A 22500-nucleotide genomic window follows, 5' to 3' on the forward strand; every position below is an offset into this window, starting at 1 on the left:
ATTCATCTCATATCCACTGTGGTTTTAATATTGTAACGACCCTGGGTTTATAAACTCTCTGAGTCGATAGTGCGTCGGACCTCGCGTTCGAAGGTCGAGGGTTAGAGACCTGCTGTTTCATTACAATATAATTGTATTTGTTAAGCTTCAAATAGAATACCTCACTGATTACACACACACACACACACACCCACACAGACTCTGAGTCTCTCATCAAAACTCTGATTGAGCATAGCACCGCCTGAAATCCTCTTTGTGGCTCATTACAGGGGAACTAAACTAGACTGTAACAGAATCAGTTGTAAGTCAAGAGACTATTTACTTCAAAACAGTGTCAGTCAGACAGACAGACAGACAGACAGACAGACAGACAGACACAGACAGACAGACTTCAAAGTGGACCCATACTGAGATCTTAAAGTTTCTCTCCTTCTTCTCCTTCTCTCTCTCCTTCTCTCTCTCCCTTCTCTCTCTCCTCTCCTTCTCTCTCTCCTTCTCTCTCTCCTTCTCTCTCCTCCTCTCTCTCTCTCCTTCTCTCTCCATCTCTCTCTCTCTCCTTCTCTCTCTCCTTCTCTCTCTCTCATCTCTCTCTCTCTCTCCTTCTCTCCCATCCTTCTCTTCTCTCTCCCATCTCTCTCTCTCTCCTTCTCTCTCTCCCTTCTCTCCCTCCTTCTCTCTCTCCATCTCTCCCTCCTTCTCTCTCTCCTTCTCTCTCCCTTCTCTCCTTCTCTCTCTCCATCTCTCTCTTTCCTTCTCTCTCTCCTTCCTCTCTCTCTCTCCTCCTTCTCTCTCCATCTCTCTCTCTCCTTCTCTCCATCTCTCCCTCCTCTCCCTCCTCCTCTCCATCTCCCTCCATCTCTCTCTCTCTCTCTCCTCCTCTCTCTCCTCTCTTCTCCATCTCTCCATCTCTCCCTCCTTTCTCTCTCTCCTCTCTCTCCTCTCTCTCCATCCTCTCCCTCCATCTCTCTCTCTCTCCATCTCTCTCCTCCTCCTCTCTCTCTCCATCTCTCTCCTCCTCCTCTCTCCTCTCTCCTTCTCTCTCTCCATGTCTCCCTCTCCTTCTCCTCCTCCTTCTCTTCTCTCTCTCCATCTCTCTCTCTCTCCCTTCTCTCTCTCCTTCTCTCTCCATCTCTCTCTCCTTCTCTCTCTCTCCTTCTCTCCATGTCTCCTCTCCATCTCTCCTCCTCTCTCCTCTCTCTCTCCTCTCTCTCTCCTCTCCTCTCTCTCTCTCTCCTCTCTCCTCTCTCCTTCTCTCTCTCCATCTCTCTCTCTCCTTCTCTCTCTCCTCTCTCCCTCTCTCCTTCCTCTCTCTCCTCTCTCCCTCCTTCTCCCCTCTCTCTCTCTCCATCTCTCTCTCCCTTCTCTCTCTCCTTCTCTCTCTCCTCTCTCCCTCCTTCTCTCTCCTTCTCTCTCTCCTCTCTCTCTCCTTCTCCCTCCTTCTCTCTCTCCATCCTTCTCCTCCTCCATCTCTCCTTCTCTCTCTCTCTCTCTCTCTCTCCTCTCTCTCTCCTTCTCTCCCTTCTCTCTCTCCATCTCTCTCATCTCTCCATCTCTCTCTCCATCTCTCCTCCTCTCCTTCTCTCTCTCCATCCCTCCTTCTCTCTCCATCTCTCCTCCTTCTCTCTCCATCTCCTCCCTTCTCTCTCTCCATCCCTCCTCTCTCTCTCTCCATCTCTCTCCTCTCTCCCTCCCCTCCTTCTCCCTCCTCTCCCTCCTTCTCTCCATCTCTCCTCTCTCTCCTTCTCTCCCTCCATCTCTCCCTCCTTGTCCCTTTCCATCTCTTCCTACCACCTCCTCTCACTCCCTCCCTCACTCTCCATCCATCCTTCTTTCCATCCTGCCTCTGATGTTACCCCATGTATCCTTGAAGATGTCTGTCCCTATGTCTGAGAGATATGAGAACAGCAGGAGGCTCATCTTTTAGTGATTAGCAGAGCCATTAAAGAGATACTGAGGCTATTCTGGGGAAGCAGCTAAAACACACACACACACACACATACACCTGGTTCGTCCGAGGGTCACACAGTCGTGAGTACATAACACACACAGAGTGCTAAACCATCACATTGACAATCTAACTCCCTGTCTGATGCCAATACAGTGCTACTATATGGGACTGAAGATACAAGGCATTCCTATGGGACTGAAGATACAAGGCATTCCTATGGGACTGAAGATACAAGGCATTCCTATGGGACTGAAGATACAAGGCATTCCTATGGGACTGAAGATACAAGGCATTCCTATGGGACTGAAGATACAAGGCATTCCTATGGGACTGAAGATACAAGACATTCCTATGGGACTGAAGATACAATGGGACATTGCCTATGGGAGAGAGAGACACATACCACCCTAATAGCACATAGTATGTTACATGGACAGACAGACAGACAGACAGACAGACAGACAGACAGACAGACAGACAGACAGACAGACAGACAGACAGACAGACAGACAGACAGACAGACAGACTTCAAAGTGGACCCATACTGAGATCTTAAAGTTTCTCTCCATCTCTCCCCTCCTTTCCATCTCTCCCTCCTTGTCCCTTTCCATCTCTTCCTACCACCTCCTCTCACTCCCTCCCTCACTCTCCATCCATCCTTCTTTCCATCCTGCCTCTGATGTTACCCCATGTATCCTTGAAGACGTCTGTCCCTATGTCTGTCTGTACGCCTATTAGAGGAACCACACACGTGTACGCACACACACACACACACACACACACACACACACACACACACACACACACACACACACACACACACACACACACACACACACACACACACACAGAGAGATATGAGAACAGCAGAAGGCTCATCTTTTAGTGATTAGCAGAGCCATTAAAGAGATACTGAGGCTATGAGGTGAGGAGAAGAGAAGAAGAGAGGAGAGGTAAGGAGAAGAGAAGAAGAGAGGAGAGGTGAGGAGAAGAGAAGAGAGAAGAAGAGAGGAGAGGTAAGGAGAAGAGGAGAAGAAGAGAGGAGAGGAGAGGTAAGGAGAAGAGAGGAGAGGTCAGGAGAAGAGGAGAAGAAGAGAGGAGAGGAGAGGTAAGGAGAAGAGGAGAAGAAGAGAGGAGAGGAGAGGTATGGAGAAGAGAAGAGAGGTATGGAGAAGAGGAGAAGAAGAGAGGAGAGGTATGGAGAAGAGGAGAAGAAGAGAGGAGAGGAGAGGTAAGGAGAAGAGGAGAAGAAGAAGAGAAGAGAGGAGAGGTAAGGAGGAGAGGAGAGGTAAGGAGAAGAGAAGAGAGGAGAGGTAAGGAGAATAGAAGAGAGGAGAGGTATGGAGAAGAGACGAGAGAAGAAGAGAGGAGAGGTATGGATAAGAGAAGAGAGAAGAAGAGAGGAGAGGTATGGATAAGAGAAGAGAGGTGAGGAGAAGAGAAGAGAAGAGATAAGAAGAGAGGAGAGGTATGGATAAGAGAAGAGAGGTAAGGAGGAGAGAAGAGAGAAGAAGAGAGGAGAGGTGTGGAGAAGATAATAGAGAATAAGAGAGGAGAGGTAAGGAAAAGAAGAGAGGAGAGGTGAGGAGAAGAGAAGAGAGAAGAAGAGAGGAGAGGTAAGGAAAAGAAGAGAGGAGAGGTGAGGAGAAGAGAAGAGAGAAGAAGAGAGGAGAGGTAAGGAAAAGAAGAGAGGAGAGGTGAGGAGAAGAGAAGAGAGAAGAAGAGAGGAGAGGTAAGGAAAAGAAGAGAGGAGAGGTGAGGAGAAGAGAAGAGAGAAGAAGAGAGGAGAGGTAAGGAAAAGAAGAGAGGAGAGGTGAGGAGAAGAGAAGAGAGAAGAAGAGAGGAGAGGTAAGGAGAAGAGAAGAGAGAAGAAGAGAGGAGAGGAAGGAGAAGATAAGAAGAAGAGAGGAGAGGTAAGGAGAAGAGAAGAGAGAAGAAGAGAGGAGAGGAAGGAGAAGAGAAGAGAGAAGAAGAGAGGTGAGGAAGGAGAAGATAAGAAGAAGAGAGGAGAGGTAAGGAGAAGAGAAGAGAGAAGAGAGGTAAGGAAAAGAAGAGAGGAGAGGTGAGGAGAAGAGAAGAGAGAAGAAGAGAGGAGAGGTAAGGAGAAGAGAAGATATGAGAGGTAAGGAGAAGAGAAGAAGAAGAGAGGAGAGGTGAGGAGAAGAGAAGAGAAGAGAGAAGAAGAGAGGAGAGGTGAGGAGAAGAGAAGAGAGAAGAAGAGAGGAGAGGTAAGGAGAAGAGAAGATATGAGAGGTAAGGAGAAGAGAAGAAGAAGAGAGGAGAGGTGAGGAGAAGAGAAGAGAGAAGAAGAGAGGAGAGGTAAGGAGAAGAGGAGAAGAAGAGAGGAGAGGAGAGGTAAGGAGAAGAGAGGAGAGGTCAGGAGAAGAGGAGAAGAAGAGAGGAGAGGTATGGAGAAGAGGAGAAGAAGAGAGGAGAGGAGAGGTAAGGAGAAGAGAAGAGAAGAAGAGAGGAGCGGTAAGGAGAAGAGAAGAGAGGAGAGGTACGGAGAAGAGGAGAAGAAGAGGGGAGAGGTAAGGAGAAGAGAAGAGAGGAGAGGTAAGGAGAAGAGAAGAGAGAAGAAGAGAGGAGAGGTAAGAAGAAGAGAGGAGAGGTATGGAGAAGAGAAGAGAGAAGAAGAGAGGAGAGGTAAGGAGAAGAGAAGAGAGGAGAGGTAAGGAGAATAGAAGAGAAGAGCGAAGAAGAGAGGAGCGGTAGAGAAGAGAAGAGAAGAGAGGAGAGGTAAGGAGAAGAAGAGAGGAGAGGTAGAGAAGAGAAGAGAAGAGCGAAGAAGAGAGGAGCGGTAGAGAAGAGAAGAGAGGAGAGGTAAGGAGAAGAGGAGAAGAAGAGAGGAGAGGTAAGGAGAAGAGGAGAAGAAGAGAGGAGAGGTAAGGAGAAGAGAAGAGAGGAGAGGTGAGGAGAAGAGAAGAGAGAAGAAGAGAGGAGAGGTAAGGAGAAGAGAAGAAGAAGAGAGGAGAGGTAAGGAGAAGAGAGAAGAAGAGAGGAGAGGAAGGAGAAGAGAAGAGAGAAGAAGAGAGGAGAGGAAGGAGAAGAGAAGAGAGAAGAAGAGAGGAGAGGAAGGAGAAGAGAAGAGAGAAGAAGAGAGGTGAGGAAGGAGAAGATAAGAAGAAGAGAGGAGAGGTAAGGAGAAGAGAAGAGAGAAGAAGAGAAGAGAGGTAAGGAAAAGAAGAGAGGAGAGGTGAGGAGAAGAGAAGACGAGAGGAGAGGTAAGGAGAAGAGAAGATATGAGAGGTAAGGAGAAGAGAAGAAGAAGAGAGGAGAGGTGAGGAGAAGAGAAGAGAGAAGAAGAGAGGAGAGGTGAGGAGAAGAGAAGAGAGAAGAAGAGAGGAGAGGTAAGGAGAAGAGAAGATATGAGAGGTAAGGAGAAGAGAAGAAGAAGAGAGGAGAGGTGAGGAGAAGAGGAGAGAAGAAGAGAGGAGAGGTAAGGAGAAGAGAAGAGAAGAAGAGAGGTGCGGTAAGGAGAAGAGAGGAGAGGTCAGAAGAAGAGGAGAAGAAGAGAGGAGAGGTATGGAGAAGAGGAGAAGAAGAGAGGAGAGGTAAGAAGAAGAGGAGAAGAAGAGAGGAGAGGTATGGAGAAGAGAAGAGAGAAGAAGAGAGGAGAGGTAAGGAGAAGAGAAGAGAGGAGAGGTAAGGAGAATAGAAGAGAAGAGCGAAGAAGAGAGGAGCGGTAGAGAAGAGAAGAGAAGAGAGGAGAGGTAAGGAGAAGAAGAGAGGAGAGGTAGAGAAGAGAAGAGAAGAGCGAAGAAGAGAGGAGCGGTAGAGAAGAGAAGAGAAGAGAGGAGAGGTAAGGAGAAGAGGAGAAGAAGAGAGGAGAGGTAAGGAGAAGAGGAGAAGAAGAGAGGAGAGGTAAGGAGAAGAGAAGAGAGGAGAGGTAAGGAGAAGAGAAGAGAGAAGAAGAGAGGAGAGGTAAGGAGAAGAGAAGAGAGAAGAAGAGAGGAGAGGAAGGAGAAGAGAAGAGAGAAGAAGAGAGGAGAGGTAAGGAGAAGAGAAGAGAGAAGAAGAGAGGAGAGGAAGGAGAAGAGAAGAGAGAAGAAGAGAGGAGAGGAAGGAGAAGAGAAGAGAGAAGAAGAGAGGAGAGGAAGGAGAAGAGAAGAGAGAAGAAGAGAGGTGAGGAAGGAGAAGATAAGAAGAAGAGAGGAGAGGTAAGGAGAAGAGAAGAGAGAAGAAGAGAAGAGAGGTAAGGAAAAGAAGAGAGGAGAGGTGAGGAGAAGAGAAGACGAGAGGAGAGGTAAGGAGAAGAGAAGATATGAGAGGTAAGGAGAAGAGAAGAAGAAGAGAGGAGAGGTGAGGAGAAGAGAAGAGAGAAGAAGAGAGGAGAGGTGAGGAGAAGAGAAGAGAGAAGAAGAGAGGAGAGGTAAGGAGAAGAGAAGATATGAGAGGTAAGGAGAAGAGAAGAAGAAGAGAGGAGAGGTGAGGAGAAGAGAAGAGAGAAGAAGAGAGGAGAGGTGAGGAGAAGAGAAGAGAGAAGAAGAGAGGAGAGGTAAGGAGAAGAGAAGATATGAGAGGTAAGGAGAAGAGAAGAGAGAAGAAGAGAGGAGAGGTAAGGAGAAGAGAAGAGAGAAGAAGAGAGGAGAGGTGAGGAGAAGAGAAGAGAGAAGAAGAGAGGAGAGGTGAGGGGAAGAGAAGAGAGAAGAAGAGTGGAGAGGTAAGGAGAAGAGAAGATATGAGAGGTAAGGAGAAGAGAAGAAGAAGAGAGGGGAGGTGAGGAGAAGAGAAGAGAGAAGAAGAGAGGAGAGGTGAGGAGAAGAGAAGAGAGAAGAAGAGAGGAGAGGTAAGGAGAAGAGAAGATATGAGTGGTAAGGAGAAGAGAAGAGAGAAGAAGAGAGGAGAGGTAAGGAGAAGAGAAGAGAGAAGAAGAGAGGAGACGTAAGGAGAAGAGAAGAGAGAAGAAGAGAGGAGAGGAAGGAGAAGAGAAGAAGAAGAGAGGAGAGGTAAGGAGAAGAGAAGAGAGAAGAAGAGAGGAGAGGTAAGGAGAAGAGGAGAAGAAGAGAGGAGAGGTAAGGAGAAGAGGAGAAGAAGAGAGGAGAGGAGAGGTAAGAGAAGAGAGGAGAGGTCAGGAGAAGAGAAGAAGAGAGGAGATGGAGAAGAGGAGAAGAAGAGAGGAGAGGAGAGGTAAGGAGAAGAGGAGAAGAAGAGAGAGAGGAGAGGTAAGGAGAAGAGAAGAGAGAAGAAGAGAGGAGAGGTAAGGAGAAGAGAAGATATGAGAGGTAAGGAGAAGAGAAGAAGAAGAGAGGAGAGGTGAGGAGAAGAGAAGAGAGAAGAAGAGAGGAGAGGTGAGGAGAAGAGAAGAGAGAAGAAGAGAGGAGAGGTAAGGAGAAGAGGAGAAGAAGAGGGGAGAAAGGTAAGGAGAAGAGAAGAGAGAAGAAGAGAGGAGAGGAAGGAGAAGAGAAGAAGAAGAGAGGAGAGGTAAGGAAAGAGAAGAAGAAGAGAGGAGAGGTAAGGAGAAGAGAAGAAGAAGAGAGGAGAGGTGGAGAAGAGAAGAGAGAAGAAGAGAGGAGAGGTAAGGAGAAGAGGAGAAGAAGAGAGGAGAGGAGAGGTAAGGAGAAGAGAGGAGAGGTCAGGAGAAGAGGAGAAGAAGAGAGGAGAGGTATGGAGAAGAGGAGAAGAAGAGAGGAGAGGAGAGGTAAGGAGAAGAGGAGAAGAAGAGAGGAGAGGAGAGGTAAGGAGAAGAGAAGAAGAGAGAGGTAAGGAGAAGAGAAGAGAGGAGAGGGAAGGAGAAGAGGAGAAATAAGAGGGAGAGGAGAGGTAAGGAGAAGAGAGGAGAGGTCAGGAGAAGAGAAGAGAGAAGAAGAGAGGAGAGGTAAGGAGAAGAGAAGAGAGAAGAAGAGAGGAGAGGTAAGGAGAAGAGAAGAAGAAGAGAGGAGAGGTAAGGAGAAGAGAAGAAGAAGAGAGGAGAGGTAAGGAGAAGAGAAGAAGAAGAGAGGAGAGGTAAGAGAAGAGAAGAAGAAGAGAGAGAGGAGAGGTAAGGAGAAGAGAGGAGAGGTCAGGAGAAGAGAGAGAAGAAGAGAGGAGAGGAGGAGAAGAGACGAGAGAAGAAGAGAGGAGAGGTGAGGAGAAGAGAAGAGAGAAGAAGAGAGGAGAGGTAAGGAGAAGAGAAGATATGAGTGGTAAGGAGAAGAGAAGAGAGAAGAAGAGAGGAGAGGTAAGGAGAAGAGAAGAGAGAAGAAGAGAGGAGAGGTAAGGAGAAGAGAAGAGAGAAGAAGAGAGGAGAGGAAGGAGAAGAGGAGAAGAAGAGAGGAGAGGAGAGGTAAGGAGAAGAGAAGAGAGAAGAAGAGAGGAGAGGTAAGGAGAAGAGGAGAAGAAGAGAGGAGAGGTAAGGAGAAGAGGAGAAGAAGAGAGGAGAGGAGAGGTAAGGAGAAGAGAGGAGAGGTCTGGAGAAGAGAAGAAGAGAGGAGAGGTATGGAGAAGAGGAGAAGAAGAGAGGAGAGGAGAGGTAAGGAGAAGAGGAGAAGAAGAGAGGAGAGGAGAGGTAAGGAGAAGAGAAGAGAGAAGAAGAGAGGAGAGGTAAGGAGAAGAGAAGAAAGAAGAAGAGAGGAGAGGTGAGGAGAAGAGAAGAAGAGAGGAGGGGTGAGGAGAAGAGAAGAGAGAAGAAGAGAGGAGAGGTAAGGAGAAGAGAAGATATGAGAGGTAAGGAGAAGAGAAGAAGAAGAGAGGAGAGGTGAGGAGAAGAGAAGAGAGAAGAAGAGAGGAGAGGTGAGGAGAAGAGAAGAGAGGTAAGGAGAAGAGGAGAAGAAGAGGGGAGGAAAGGTAAGGAGAAGAGAAGAGAGAAGAAGAGAGGAGAGGAAGGAGAAGAGAAGAAGAAGAGAGGAGAGGTAAGGAGAAGAGAAGAAGAAGAGAGGAGAGGTAAGGAGAAGAGAAGAAGAAGAGAGGAGAGGTGAGGAGAAGAGAAGAGAGAAGAAGAGAGGAGAGGTAAGGAGAAGAGGAGAAGAAGAGAGGAGAGGAGAGGTAAGGAGAAGAGAGGAGAGGTCAGGAGAAGAGGAGAAGAAGAGAGGAGAGGTATGGAGAAGAGGAGAAGAAGAGAGGAGAGGAGAGGTAAGGAGAAGAGGAGAAGAAGAGAGGAGAGGAGAGGTAAGGAGAAGAGAAGAGAAGAGAAGAAGAGAGGTGCGGTAAGGAGAAGAGAAGAGAGGAGAGGTACGGAGAAGAGGAGAAGAAGAGGGGAGAGGTAAGGAGAAGAGGAGAAGAAGAGGAGAAGAAGAGAGGAGAGGTAAGGAGAAGAGAAGAGAGAAGAAGAGAGGAGAGGAAGGAGAAGAGAAGAAGAAGAGAGGAGAGGTAAGGAGAAGAGAAGAAGAAGAGAGGAGAGGTAAGGAGAAGAGAAGAAGAAGAAGGAGAGGTAAGGAGAAGAGAAGAAGAAGAGAGGAGAGGAGAGGTAAGGAGAAGAGAGGAGAGGTCAGAGAAGAGAAGATATGAGAGGTAAGGAGAAGAGAAGAAGAAGAGAGGAGAGGTGGAGGAGAAGAGGAGAGAAGAAGAGAGGAGAGGTGAGGAGAAGAGAAGAGAGAAGAAGAGAGGAGAGGTAAGGAGAAGAGAAGATATGAGAGGTAAGGAGAAGAGAAGAGAGAAGAAGAGAGGAGAGGTAAGGAGAAGAGAAGAAGAAGAGAGGGGAGGTGAGGAGAAGAGAAGAGAGAAGAAGAGAGGAGAGGTGAGGAGAAGAGAAGAGAGAAGAAGAGAGGAGAGGTAAGGAGAAGAGAAGATATGAGAGGTAAGGAGAAGAGAAGAGAGAAGAAGAGAGGAGAGGTAAGGAGAAGAGAAGAGAGAAGAAGAGAGGAGAGGTAAGGAGAAGAGAAGAGAGAAGAAGAGAGGAGAGGAAGGAGAAGAGAAGAAGAAGAGAGGAGAGGTAAGGAGAAGAGAAGAGAGAAGAAGAGAGGAGAGGTAAGGAGAAGAGGAGAAGAGGAGAAGAAGAGAGGAGAGGTAAGGAGAAGAGGAGAAGAAGAGAGGAGAGGAGAGGTCAGGAGAAGAGAAGAAGAAGAGAGGAGAGGTATGGAGAAGAGGAGAAGAAGAGAGGAGAGGAGAGGTAAGGAGAAGAGGAGAAGAAGAGAGGAGAGGAGAGGTAAGGAGAAGAGAAGAGAGAAGAAGAGAGGAGAGGTAAGGAGAAGAGAAGAAAGAAGAAGAGAGGAGAGGTGAGGAGAAGAGAAGAAGAGAGGTGGGGTGAGGAGAAGAGAAGAGAGAAGAAGAGAGGAGAGGTAAGGAGAAGAGAAGATATGAGAGGTAAGGAGAAGAGAAGAAGAAGAGAGGAGAGGTGAGGAGAAGAGAAGAGAGAAGAAGAGAGGAGAGGTGAGGAGAAGAGAAGAGAGGTAAGGAGAAGAGGAGAAGAAGAGGGGAGGAAAGGTAAGGAGAAGAGAAGAGAGAAGAAGAGAGGAGAGGAAGGAGAAGAGAAGAAGAAGAGAGGAGAGGTAAGGAGAAGAGAAGAAGAAGAGAGGAGAGGTAAGGAGAAGAGAAGAAGAAGAGAGGAGAGGTGAGGAGAAGAGAAGAGAGAAGAAGAGAGGAGAGGTAAGGAGAAGAGGAGAAGAAGAGAGGAGAGGAGAGGTAAGGAGAAGAGAGGAGAGGTCAGGAGAAGAGGAGAAGAAGAGAGGAGAGGTATGGAGAAGAGGAGAAGAAGAGAGGAGAGGAGAGGTAAGGAGAAGAGGAGAAGAAGAGAGGAGAGGAGAGGTAAGGAGAAGAGAAGAGAGGAGAGGTACGGAGAAGAGGAGAAATAAGAGGGGAGAGGAGAGGTAAGGAGAAGAGAGGAGAGGTCAGGAGAAGAGAAGAGAGAAGAAGAGAGGAGAGGTAAGGAGAAGAGAAGAGAGAAGAAGAGAGGAGAGGAAGGAGAAGAGAAGAAGAAGAGAGGAGAGGTAAGGAGAAGAGAAGAAGAAGAGAGGAGAGGTGAGGAGAAGAGAAGAGAGAAGAAGAGAGGAGAGGTAAGGAGAAGAGGAGAAGAAGAGAGGAGAGGAGAGGTAAGGAGAAGAGAGGAGAGGTCAGGAGAAGAGGAGAAGAAGAGAGGAGAGGTAAGGAGAAGAGGAGAAGAAGAGAGGAGAGGAGAGGTAAGGAGAAGAGAAGAGAAGAGAAGAAGAGAGGTGCGGTAAGGAGAAGAGAGGAGAGGTCAGAAGAAGAGGAGAAGAAGAGAGGAGAGGTATGGAGAAGAGGAGAAGAAGAGAGGAGAGGTAAGAAGAAGAGGAGAAGAAGAGAGGAGAGGTATGGAGAAGAGAAGAGAGAAGAAGAGAGGAGAGGTAAGGAGAAGAGAAGAGAGGAGAGGTAAGGAGAATAGAAGAGAAGAGCGAAGAAGAGAGGAGCGGTAGAGAAGAGAAGAGAAGAGAGGAGAGGTAAGGAGAAGAAGAGAGGAGAGGTAGAGAAGAGAAGAGAGTGAGGTAAGGAGAAGAGGAGAAGAAGAGAGGAGAGGTAAGGAGAAGAGGAGAAGAAGAGAGGAGCGGTAAGGAGAAGAGGAGAAGAAGAGAGGAGAGGTAAGGAGAAGAGAAGAGAGGAGAGGTGAGGAGAAGAGAAGAGAGAAGAAGAGAGGAGAGGTAAGGAGAAGAGGAGAAGAAGAGAGGAGAGGTAAGGAGAAGAGGAGAAGAAGAGAGGAGAGGTAAGGAGAAGAGAAGAGAGGAGAGGTGAGGAGAAGAGAAGAGAGAAGAAGAGAGGAGAGGTAAGGAGAAGAGGAGAAGAAGAGAGGAGAGGTAAGGAGAAGAGGAGAAGAAGAGAGGAGAGGTAAGGAGAAGAGAAGAGAGGAGAGGTGAGGAGAGAAGAGAAGAGAGAAGAAGAGAGGAGAGGTAAGGAGAAGAGGAGAAGAAGAGGAGAGGTAAGGAGAAGAGGAGAAGAAGAGAGGAGAGGTAAGGAGAAGAGAAGAGAGGAGAGGTGAGGAGAAGAGGAGAGAGAAGAAGAGAGAGAGGTAAGGAGAAGAGGAGAAGAAGAGAGGAGAGGAGAGGTAAGGAGAAGAGAGGAGAGGTCAGGAGAAGAGGAGAAGAAGAGAGGAGAGGTATGGAGAAGAGGAGAAGAAGAGAGGAGAGGAGAGGTAAGGAGAACAGGAGAAGAAGAGAGGAGAGGAGAGGTAAGGAGAAGAGAAGAGAAGAAGAGAGGTGCGGTAAGGAGAAGAGAAGAGAGGAGAGGTACGGAGAAGAGGAGAAGAAGAGGGGAGAGGTAAGGAGAAGAGAAGAGAGGAGAGGTAAGGAGAAGAGAAGAGAGAAGAAGAGAGGAGAGGTAAGAAGAAGAGGAGAAGAAGAGAGGAGAGGTATGGAGAAGAGAAGAGAGAAGAAGAGAGGAGAGGTAAGGAGAAGAGAAGAGAGGAGAGGTAAGGAGAATAGAAGAGAAGAGCGAAGAAGAGAGGAGCGGTAGAGAAGAGAAGAGAAGAGAGGAGAGGTAAGGAGAAGAAGAGAGGAGAGGTAGAGAAGAGAAGAGAAGAGAAGAGCGAAGAAGAGAGGAGCGGTAGAGAAGAGAAGAGAGGAGAGGTAAGGAGAAGAGGAGAAGAAGAGAGGAGAGGTAAGGAGAAGAGGAGAAGAAGAGAGGAGAGGTAAGGAGAAGAGAAGAGAGGAGAGGTAAGGAGAAGAGAAGAGAAGAGAGAAGAAGAGAGGAGTGGTAAGAAGAAGAGAAGAAGATCTCAGGTGATCATATCTCCTGAACCCCCCACACACACACCTTCTTCCACGGTAGAGTCTAGCTGTGTGACTTTGACAGCCAGTAGGTCCACTCTCTCCTGGAGGCTGTTCATTCTCATGTAGAAGCTGTTGGCTTCGTTGAACAGATCCCCAAAGATGTCCTCTGCATAACGACCTGCAGGGGGAGACACACACTGTTAATACACACACTGTGGACACACTTGAGTGAGCACCACACACACACACGTATAGACACACACACAGGATAATAGACAGACACACACACGTACGCACACACACACACATAATAAAACAGAGCTTAATCAAGGGGCTGGGATTCTGTATTGTCTCTCTGCAGGGTGCCTCCTATAGAGATGCTGGCTGACAACCAGTGGAGAGCAATACATTAGTCTGCCTGCTCCAGTGTGTGTGTGTGTGTGTGTCTCCACGTCTAATTGTCCAGGGACCCTGCATATCCCCAGTTGAATATATTACAACACGGATGAAAACAACAGCAGCTCCTGTAACATTGCAAGGTTCCTGTGATGTCATTGACTGGATGTAACGGAGGACGACTCCCTGTTATACTTCATATCGACACACAACACATTTATCATGCACTTGCCACTTCCTACTGACGCTCATTCTGACTGCAATCCCTATACGGAGCACAGTAACAACGACAGGTGAACAGGTGTCTTAAAGTGGAGAGAAGCTTCTAGAATATTCTAGAATATCCCCAAAGGAGAACCATTAGACCACAAACCACAATAATAATGTGTACTTACTCCAAGGGCCGCTACACTCGGGAGTTTGTGTTAGCAACCACTCTGCTTTTGTAGCGACTGGTTTTACGTCGTTTTAGAGGTTGAGATAGGTTAGTGTGGCTCTACTGTAGAGATGGGAATACAATAAGTTGACCCTCTGGCCCAAACACCTAAAGATAATACTAATCATGCTCTGTAGCTCCTATTGGATAGCTAATCATGCTCTGTAGCTCCTATTGGATAGCTAATCATGCTCTGTAGCTCCTATTGGATAGCTAATCATGTTCTGTAGCTCCTATTGTAGCTAATCATGCTATGTAGCTAATCATGCTCTGTAGCTCCTATTGGATAGCTAATCATTGATAGCTAATCATGCTCTGTAGCTCCTATTGGATAGCTAATCATGCTCTGTAGCTCCTATTGGATAGCTAATCATGCTCTGTAGCTCCTATTGGATAGCTAATCATGCTCTGTAGCTCCTATTGGATAGCTAATCATGCTCTGTAGCTCCTATTGGATAGCTAATCATGCTCTGTAGCTCCTATTGGATAGCTAATCATGCTCTGTAGCTCCTATTGGATAGCTAATCATGCTCTGTAGCTATTGGATAGCTAATCATGCTCTGTAGCTCCTATTGGATAGCTAATCATGCTCTGTAGCTAATCATGCTCTGTAGCTCCTATTGATAGCTAATCATGCTCTGTAGCTCCTATTGGATAGCTAATCATGCTGTGTAGCTCCTATTGGATAGCTAATCATGCTCTGTAGCTCCTATTGGATAGCTAATCATGTTCTGTAGCTAATCATGCTAGCTTGGATAGCTAATCATGCTCTGTAGCTCCTATTGGATAGCTAATCATGCTCTGTAGCTCCTATTGGATAGCTAATCATGCTCTGTAGCTCCTATTGGATAGCTAATCATGCTCTGTAGCTCCTATTGGATAGCTAATCATGTTCTGTAGCTCCTATTGGATAGCTAATCATGCTCTGTAGCTCCTATTGGATAGCTAATCATGCTCTGTAGCTCCTATTGGATAGCTAATCATGCTCTGTAGCTCCTATTGGATAGCTAATCATGCTCTGTAGCTCCTATTGGATAGCTAATCATGCTCTGTAGCTCCTATTGGATAGCTGAGTCGAGTTAGCGAAAAAATGCTGCCTCCACAAGAGAGGACATTGTAAGAACCAATCCTGCAGAGTTTATTTTCTACATTTTATTTCACTTTTATTTAACCAGGTAGTCTAGTTGAGAACAAGTTCTCATTTACAACCTTGCGAGAACAAGCCAAGATAAAGCAAAGCAGTGCGACACAAACAACAACTCAGAGATACACATGGAATAAACAAACGTACAGTCAATAACACAATTGAAAAGTCTATATACAGTGTGTGCAAATGAGGTAAGATAAGGGAGGTAAGGCAATAAATAGGCCATAGTGGTGAAATAATTACAATTTAGAAATTTACACTGGAATGATAGATGTGCAAGTAGAGATACTGGTGTGTAAAAGAGCAGAAAAACAAAAGCATATATGGGGATGAGGTAGGTAGTTGGTTGGATGGGCTATTTACAGATGGACTGTGTACAGCTGCAGCGATTGGGAAGCTGCTCTGACAGCTGATGCTTAAAGTTAGAGAGGGAGATAAGTCTCCAACTTCAGTGATTTTTGAAAATTTTCCAGTCATTGGCAGCAGAGAACTGGAAGGAAAGAAAGGTGGCCAAAGAGGAATTGGCTTTGGGGGTGACCAGTGAGATATAGCTGCTGGAGGGCGTGCTACGGATGGGTGTTGTTATGGTGACCAGTGAGCTGCGATAAGGCGGAGCTATGCCTAGCAAAGACTTATAGATGACCTGGAGCCAGTGGTTCTGGCGACAAATATGAAGCGAGGACCAGCCAACGAGAGCATACAGGTCGCAGTGGTGACAAAACGGCTGGCACTGTGATAGACTGCATACAATTTGCTGAGTAGAGGGTAGGAGGCTATTTTGTAAATGACATCGCCGAAGTCAAGGATCGGTAGGATAGTCAGTTTTACGAGGGTATGTTTGGCAGCATGAGTGAAGGCGGCCTTGTTGCGAAATATGAAGCCGATTCTAGGTTATACCTAGGTATTTATAGTTGTCCACATATTCTAAATCAGAAACATCTAGAGTAGTGATGCTAGTCGGGCATGCGGGTGCAGGCAGCGATCGGTTGAAAAGCATGCATTTAGTTTGACTAGCATTTAAGAGCAGTTGGAGGCCACGGAAGGAGTGTTGTATGGTGTTGAAGCTCATTTGGAGGTTGGTTAACATAGTGTCCAAACGAAGGGCCAGAGGTATACAGAATGGTGTCGTCTGCGTAGTGGATCAAAGAATCACCCGCAGTAAGAGCATCACTGATATATACAGAGAAAAGAGTCGGCCTGAGAATTGAACCCTGTGGCACCCCCATAGAGACTGCCAGAGGTCCGGACAACAGACCCTCCGATTTGACACACTGAACTCTATCTGAGAAGTAGTTAGTGAACCAGGTGAGGCAATCCTTAGAGAAACCAAAGCTGTTGAGTCTGCCGATAAGAATACTGTGATTGACAGAGTCGAAAGCCTTGGCCAGGTCGGTGAAGACAGCTGCACAGTACTGTCTTTTATCGATGGCGGTTATGATATAGTTTAGGACCTTGAGCGTGGCTGAGGTGCACCGGTGACCGGCTCGGAAACTAGATTGCATAGCGGAGAAGGTACAGTGGGATTCGAAATGATCGGTGATCTGTTTGTTCACTTGGCTTTCGAAGACTTTAGAAAGGCAGGGCAGGATGGATATAGGTCTGTAACAGCTTGGGTCTAGAGTGTAGACCCGAAGATGGGGATGACCCCGGGCCGCTTTCCAATCTTTCCAATCTTTAGGAATCTCAGACGATACGAAAGAGAGGTTGAACAGACTAGTAACAGGGGTTGCAACAATGGCGGCGGATAATTTTAGGAAGACAGTTGAAAAATATATCACAGCACAGTTGAAAAATATATCACAGCACAGTTGAAAAATATATGGCAAATATAAATCAAAAAGTGATGTTTGGGTTGAGTGGAGCTGAAGGATTAAAAACAACAAGATAACTAATGTAAAATACATTGTGTCCATAAACATCAGAGATTTTTTAAAATTTAACTAGGCAAGTCAGTTAAGAACACATTTTTATTTACAATGATGACATAGGAACAGTGGGTTAACTGACTTATTCAGGGGCAGAACGACAGCATTTTACTTTGTCAGCGCAGGGACCTTTCGGTTACTGGCCCACTGCTCAAACCACTAGGCTACCTGCCGCCCCTATACTCTAACCACTAGACTACCTGCCCCCCCCTACACTCTAACCACTAGGCTACCTGCCGCCCCTACACTCTAACCACTAGACTACCTGCCGCCCCTACACTCTAGCCACTAGGCTACCTGCCGCCCCTACACTCTAACCACTAGACTACCTGCCCCCCCTACACTCTAACCACTAGGCTACCTGCCGCCCCTACACTCTAACCACTAGACTACCTGCCCCCCTACACTCTAACCACTAGACTACCTGCCGCCCCTACACTCTAACCACTAGGCTACCTGCCGCCCCTACACTCTAACCACTAGACTACCTGCCGCCCCTACACTCTAACCACTAGGCTACCTGCCGCCCCTACACTCTAACCACTAGACTACCTGCCGCCCCTACACTCTAACCACTAGACTACCTGCCGCCCCTACACTCTAACCACTAGGCTACCTGCCGCCCCTACACTCTAACCACTAGGCTACCTGCCGCCCCTACACTCTAACCACTAGGCTACCTGCCACCCCTACACTCTAACCACTAGACTACCTGCCGCCCCTACACTCTAACCACTAGGCTACCTGCCGCCCCTACACTCTAACCACTAGGCTACCTGCCGCCCCTACACTCTAACCACTAGGCTACCTGCCGCCCCTACACTCTAACCACTAGACTACCTGCCGTCCCTACACTCTAACCACTAGGCTACCTGCCACCCCTACACTCTAACCACTAGGCTACCTGCCGCCCCTACACTCTAACCACTAGGCTACCTGCCACCCCTACACTCTAACCATGAGGCTACCTGTCTCCCCTACACTCTAACCACTAGGCTACCTGCCACCCCTACACTCTAACCACTAGGCTACCTGCCGCCCCTACACTCTAACCACTAGGCTACCTGCCACCCCCTAGAGAGATGGATGGGAGGGGTTGATGGTAGCTGAAGGATGGGATTAAAAACAAACAAAATATAACTGTTGTAAGGAGCATTGTGTCCGTAAAATGTATATAGTATGTATAAACTGGAAGTAGATGCCTAAGTGTTGTTGTTCATTAGTTTACTCCAATTAGGGGAGGGGTGGCAGGGTTAGGGGAAAATAATAAAGAAAAATACATTTAAAAAATATATGTAAATACAGTATCAGTCAAAAGTTTGGACACAGCTACTCATTCAAGAGTTTTTTCTTTATTTTTACTATTTTCTACATTGTAGAATAATAGCGAAGACATCAGAACTATGAAATAACACATATGGAATCATGTAGTAACCAAAAAAGTGTTAAACAAATCAAAATATATTTTATATTTTATATTCTTCAAAGTAGCCACCCTTTGCCTTGATGACAGCTTTGCACACCCTTGGCATTCTCTCAACCAGTTACACCTGGAATGCTTTTCCAACAGTCGTGGCTGCAATCTGATGTGCAGTTAACTCTAATGAACGTATCCTCTGTAGCAGAGGTAACTCTGGGTCTTCCTTTCCTGTGGCGGTCCACATGAGAGACAGATTCATCATAGCGCTTGGTGGTTTTTGCGACTTGCACTTGAAAAAACTTTCACAGTTATTGAAATCTTCTAGATTGACTGACCTTCATGTCTTGGACTGTCGTTTCTCTTTGCTTATTGGAGCTGTTCTTGCCATAATATGGATTTAGTCTTTAACCAAATACGGCTATCTACTGTATACCACCCCAACCTTGTCACAACACAACTAATTGGCTCAAAGGAAATTCCACAAATTAACTTTTAACAAGGCACACCTATTAATTGAAATGCATTCCAGGTGAGTACCTCATGAAGTTGGTTGAGAGAATGTCAAGAGTGTGCAAATGTGTCATCAAGGCAAAGGGTGGCAACTTTGATAAATCTCAAACATAAAATATATTTTACAATATTTTTACACTTTTTTGGTTACTACATGATTCCATATGTGCTATTTCATTGTTTGATGTCTTCAATATTATTCTACAATGTAGAAAATAGTAAACATAGAGAAAACCCCTGTAATAGAAGGTGTTCTAAAGCTTTTGACTGGTAGTGTACACATACAGTGGGGAGAACAAGCATTTGACATATTTGATAATTAATTACTTAAAAATCATACCATGTGATTTTCTGGATTTTGGTTTTAGATTCCGTCTCTCACAGTTGAGGTGTACCTATGATAACACTTACAGACCTCTACATGCTTTGTAAGTAGGAAAAACCTGCTAAATAGACAGTGTATCAAATACTTGTTTTCCCCACTGTATATATACATTTACCAGATAATATATGGGGGATTGGAACTACATTGATGGAATCTACAATTTATCTGGAATATTAAAGCTGATCTACCCCCTTAAAAAAGTGAGGATGCTGTTTGTATGTGGCTGCTATGAAAGTGAACTGCATCTACAGTGTACACGTGATCAGGTGTGTATTCATTCGGCCAATTCTGTTGAAAAAAACGTTTCTTAAATGAAAGCAAACGGAACAAAACGGGGATAAAAGTAACTGAATGTTTAAAATAGAAACTCTTGAACTAATGATTACACACTAGATCAACTAGATGCAGGCTAGAGTGTGCAACGAGGTTTCGGATATGTCACTGTCTGTCACCTTGATTACTCAAATGTATCTCTCGACTTCGACCTAGCATAAATCCGTGTTACATTGAGCTGGGTGAATGGAAAATGAATGACAGTCATCCGATATGCTGTAAAGAAATAAGGTCATGCTCATTAAAAATATTAATCGTCCTCCCTCATCATAAACGGCACCGACCACCACTGGTGTAGAGTGAAGTTGCCCCTAGACGGTGATCTTGGGTCAGTTTTTCATTTTCTCCATTACAATTTACTGTAAGGTTTTGTGAAGGGGAAGCTGATCCTAGATCTGTACCTCAGGGAAACGTGACCCTGAAACACAGTTACTTACTTAGGCTGCCCAGCTGTTTGATGATGGCAGCGAGGGTGCTGTTGGTAACACACTCCAGTTCACTGGTGACTCCATCAGGTACAGCACCTCGACACAGGTGTCTGGGCTCTATACAGCGCTTTACCAACGGCATAGTGGCTCACCTGGGGAGAGAGAGAGAGAGATATATGGAGAGATCAGTATGGAGAGGAGGGAGAGAAGGACGGACATAGAGAGAAAGATGTCTGAGCTCTATACTGTGGTGAACCTACAGCATAGTGGTTCACCTGGGGAGAGAGAGAGATATATGGAGAGATCAATATGGAGAGGAGGGAGAGAAGGACGGACAGAGAGAGAAAGATGTCTGAGCTCTATGCTGTGGTGAACCTACAGCATGGTGGGGGATTTGGAGAGAGAGAGAGAGAGAGAGAGAGAGAGAGATATGGAGAGATCAGTATGGAGAGGAGGGAGAGAAGGATGGACAGAGAGAGAAAGATGTCTGGGCTCTATACTGTGGTGAACCTACAGCATGGTGGGGGATTTGGAGAGAGAGAGATATGGAGAGATCGGTATGGAGAGGAGGGAGAGAAGGATGGACAGAGAGAGAAAGATGTCTGGGCTCTATACTGTGGTGAACCTACAGCATGGTGGGGGATTTGGAGAGCGAGAGAGCGAGAGAGCGAGACAGAGAGACAGAGAGACAGAGAGAGAGAGAGAGAGAGAGAGAGAGAGAGAGAGATAGATAGATAGATAGATAGATAGATAGATAGATAGATAGATAGATAGATAGATAGATAGATAGATAGATAGTATGCCAGTGTGCTTTGTGTGTGAACTCCCCCTCCCTCTCTGAGAGAGATCAGTAAGGACATGATGAGGGAAAGAGAGGAGAGAGAGAGAGAGAGAGAGAGAGAGAGAGAGAGAGAGAGAGAGAGAGAGAGAGAGAGAGAGAGAGCATTGTGGCAGGTGGGGCAGCAGGTAACCTAGTGGTTAGAGCGTTGGGCCAGTAACCGAAAGGTTGCTAGAATGAATCCCTGAGCTGACAAGGTAAAAAACTATTGTTCTGCCCCTGAACAAGGCAATTTACCCACTGTTCCTAGGCCGTCATTGTAAATAAGAATTTGTTCTTAATTAACTGACTTGCCTGGTTAAATAAAGGTTCAATTAAAAACTAAAAATAATAATTGTCCTGCTGGAAAAAACAAGTTTTCTTCCACGATACACTCCACCAAATTTCACAGTGGTTGCGAGACATTGTGGCTCGTAGGCCTCTCCAGGTTTCACACCCACTGTGACATTTGGTGGAGGATCAGTGATGATCTGGGGGTGCTTCAGCAAGGCTGGAATCGGGCAGATGTGTCTTTGTGAAGGACGCATGAATCAAGCCACATACAAGGTTGACCTGGAAGAAAACATGCTTCATTCTGCTCTGACAATGTTCTCCAACTCTGAGGATTTGTTTCTCCAGCAGGATAATGCTCCATGCCACACAGCCAGGTCAATCAAGGTGTAGATGGAGGACCACCAGATCAAGACCCTGTCATAGCCAGCCCAATCTCCAGACCTGAACCCCATTGAAAACCTCTGGAATGTGATCAAAAGGAAGATGGATGATCACAAAGCCATCATAAAAAAGCAGAGCTGCTTGACTTTTTGCGCCAGAAGTGTCATAAAGTCACCCAACATCAATGTGGAAGACTGGTATAGAGCACAACAAGTTGCATGAAAGCTGTGATTGAAAATCAGGGTTATACCACCAAATATTGATTCCTGAACTCTTCCTAAGTTAAAACATTAGTATTGTGTTGTTTAAAAATGAATATGAACTTGTTTTCTTCGCGTTATTCGAGGTCTGACAACCTGCATCTTTGCTGCTCTAAATGGCACTCTATTGATTTGGAATTTGGGAGAAATGTTTTCAGTATTATAGACGGAAACAAAATAAATCATTTTACCCAAACACCTAGAAACAGTAAAACCAGAGAAACGTATAATTATGCAGTGGTCTGTTCATTTTTTTCCCAGAGTTATATATTATTAATTTTAGAACAGAGGAAAGACTGTCTCCTACTGGTCCTCCAACACCACTTCCAGCAGAATCTGGTGTCCCATCCACAACCAACCCTGCTTAGCTTCAGAGGCAGTGGGATGCTGCTGACCTAACTACCTCCTAACTACATCCACTGATACAGAGACATGGATCTGATCTATGATCAGTGTTAGTATAACTAAGCTTGGTGACATTGGGCTGGTGTCAGGCCCGCGGGGCACAATTGCCTGTCTAGCTGCTTCTTGTCAGTGTGACTGGGATCAGTGCCCAATGAGCCGGAACGCTACAGAGCTATTACTGCTCTAATGCTGGGCTGTCTGGTCACAGGGGAGAGGACAGCATTTGGAGAGGGGACTGAATAAGTCCCAAATAGCACCCTACTCCCTATATAGTGCACTACTTTAGACCAGAGCCTGTTCCCTATATAGTGCACTACTTTAGACCAGAGCCCTGTTCCCTATATAGTGCACTACTTTAGACCAGAGCCCTGTTCCCTATATAGTGCACTACTTTAGACCAGAGCCCTGTTCCCTATATAGTGCACTACTTTAGACCAGAGCCCTGTTCCCTATATAGTGCACTACTTTAGACCAGAGGCCTGTTCCCTATATAGTGCACTACTTTAGACCAGAGCCCTATTCCCTATATAGTACACTACTTTAGACCAGAGCCCTATTCCCTATATAGTGCACTACTTTAGACCAGAGCCCTATTCCCTATATAGTGCACTACTTTAGACCAGAGCCCTGTTCCTACTTTAGACCAGAGCCCTATAGTGCACTACTTTAGACCAGAGCCCTGTTCCCTATATAGTGCACTACTTTAGACCAGAGCCCTGTTCCCTATATAGTGCACTACTTTAGACCAGAGCCCTGTTCCCTATATAGTGCACTACTTTAGACCAGAGCCCTGTTCCCTATATAGTGCACTACTTTAGACCAGAGCCCTGTTCCCTATATA

General features: G+C 46.2%; 1 long non-coding RNA gene and 1 pseudogene across 2 annotated transcripts; one reads left to right on the top strand and one right to left on the bottom strand.

The window, feature by feature from the left end:
* The window catches only part of LOC118381248 (actin-binding protein WASF3-like), a 77465-nt pseudogene that overhangs the window by 20297 nt on the left and 34668 nt on the right, over nt 1-22500 (bottom strand).
* LOC127916230 (uncharacterized) lies at nt 5104-7229 on the top strand. Of its 2 annotated transcripts, none has more exons than XR_008094041.1 (3): nt 5104-5121; nt 6542-6611; nt 7149-7229. It is a non-coding gene; the product is annotated as an uncharacterized LOC127916230 (long non-coding RNA). The 2 variants fall into 2 exon arrangements; XR_008094042.1 differs by lacking the exon at nt 5104-5121 and adding an exon at nt 6126-6143.

Source organism: Oncorhynchus keta, chromosome 35 (assembly GCF_023373465.1).
Source record: "Oncorhynchus keta strain PuntledgeMale-10-30-2019 chromosome 35, Oket_V2, whole genome shotgun sequence".
Classification (NCBI taxonomy): domain Eukaryota; kingdom Metazoa; phylum Chordata; class Actinopteri; order Salmoniformes; family Salmonidae; genus Oncorhynchus; species Oncorhynchus keta.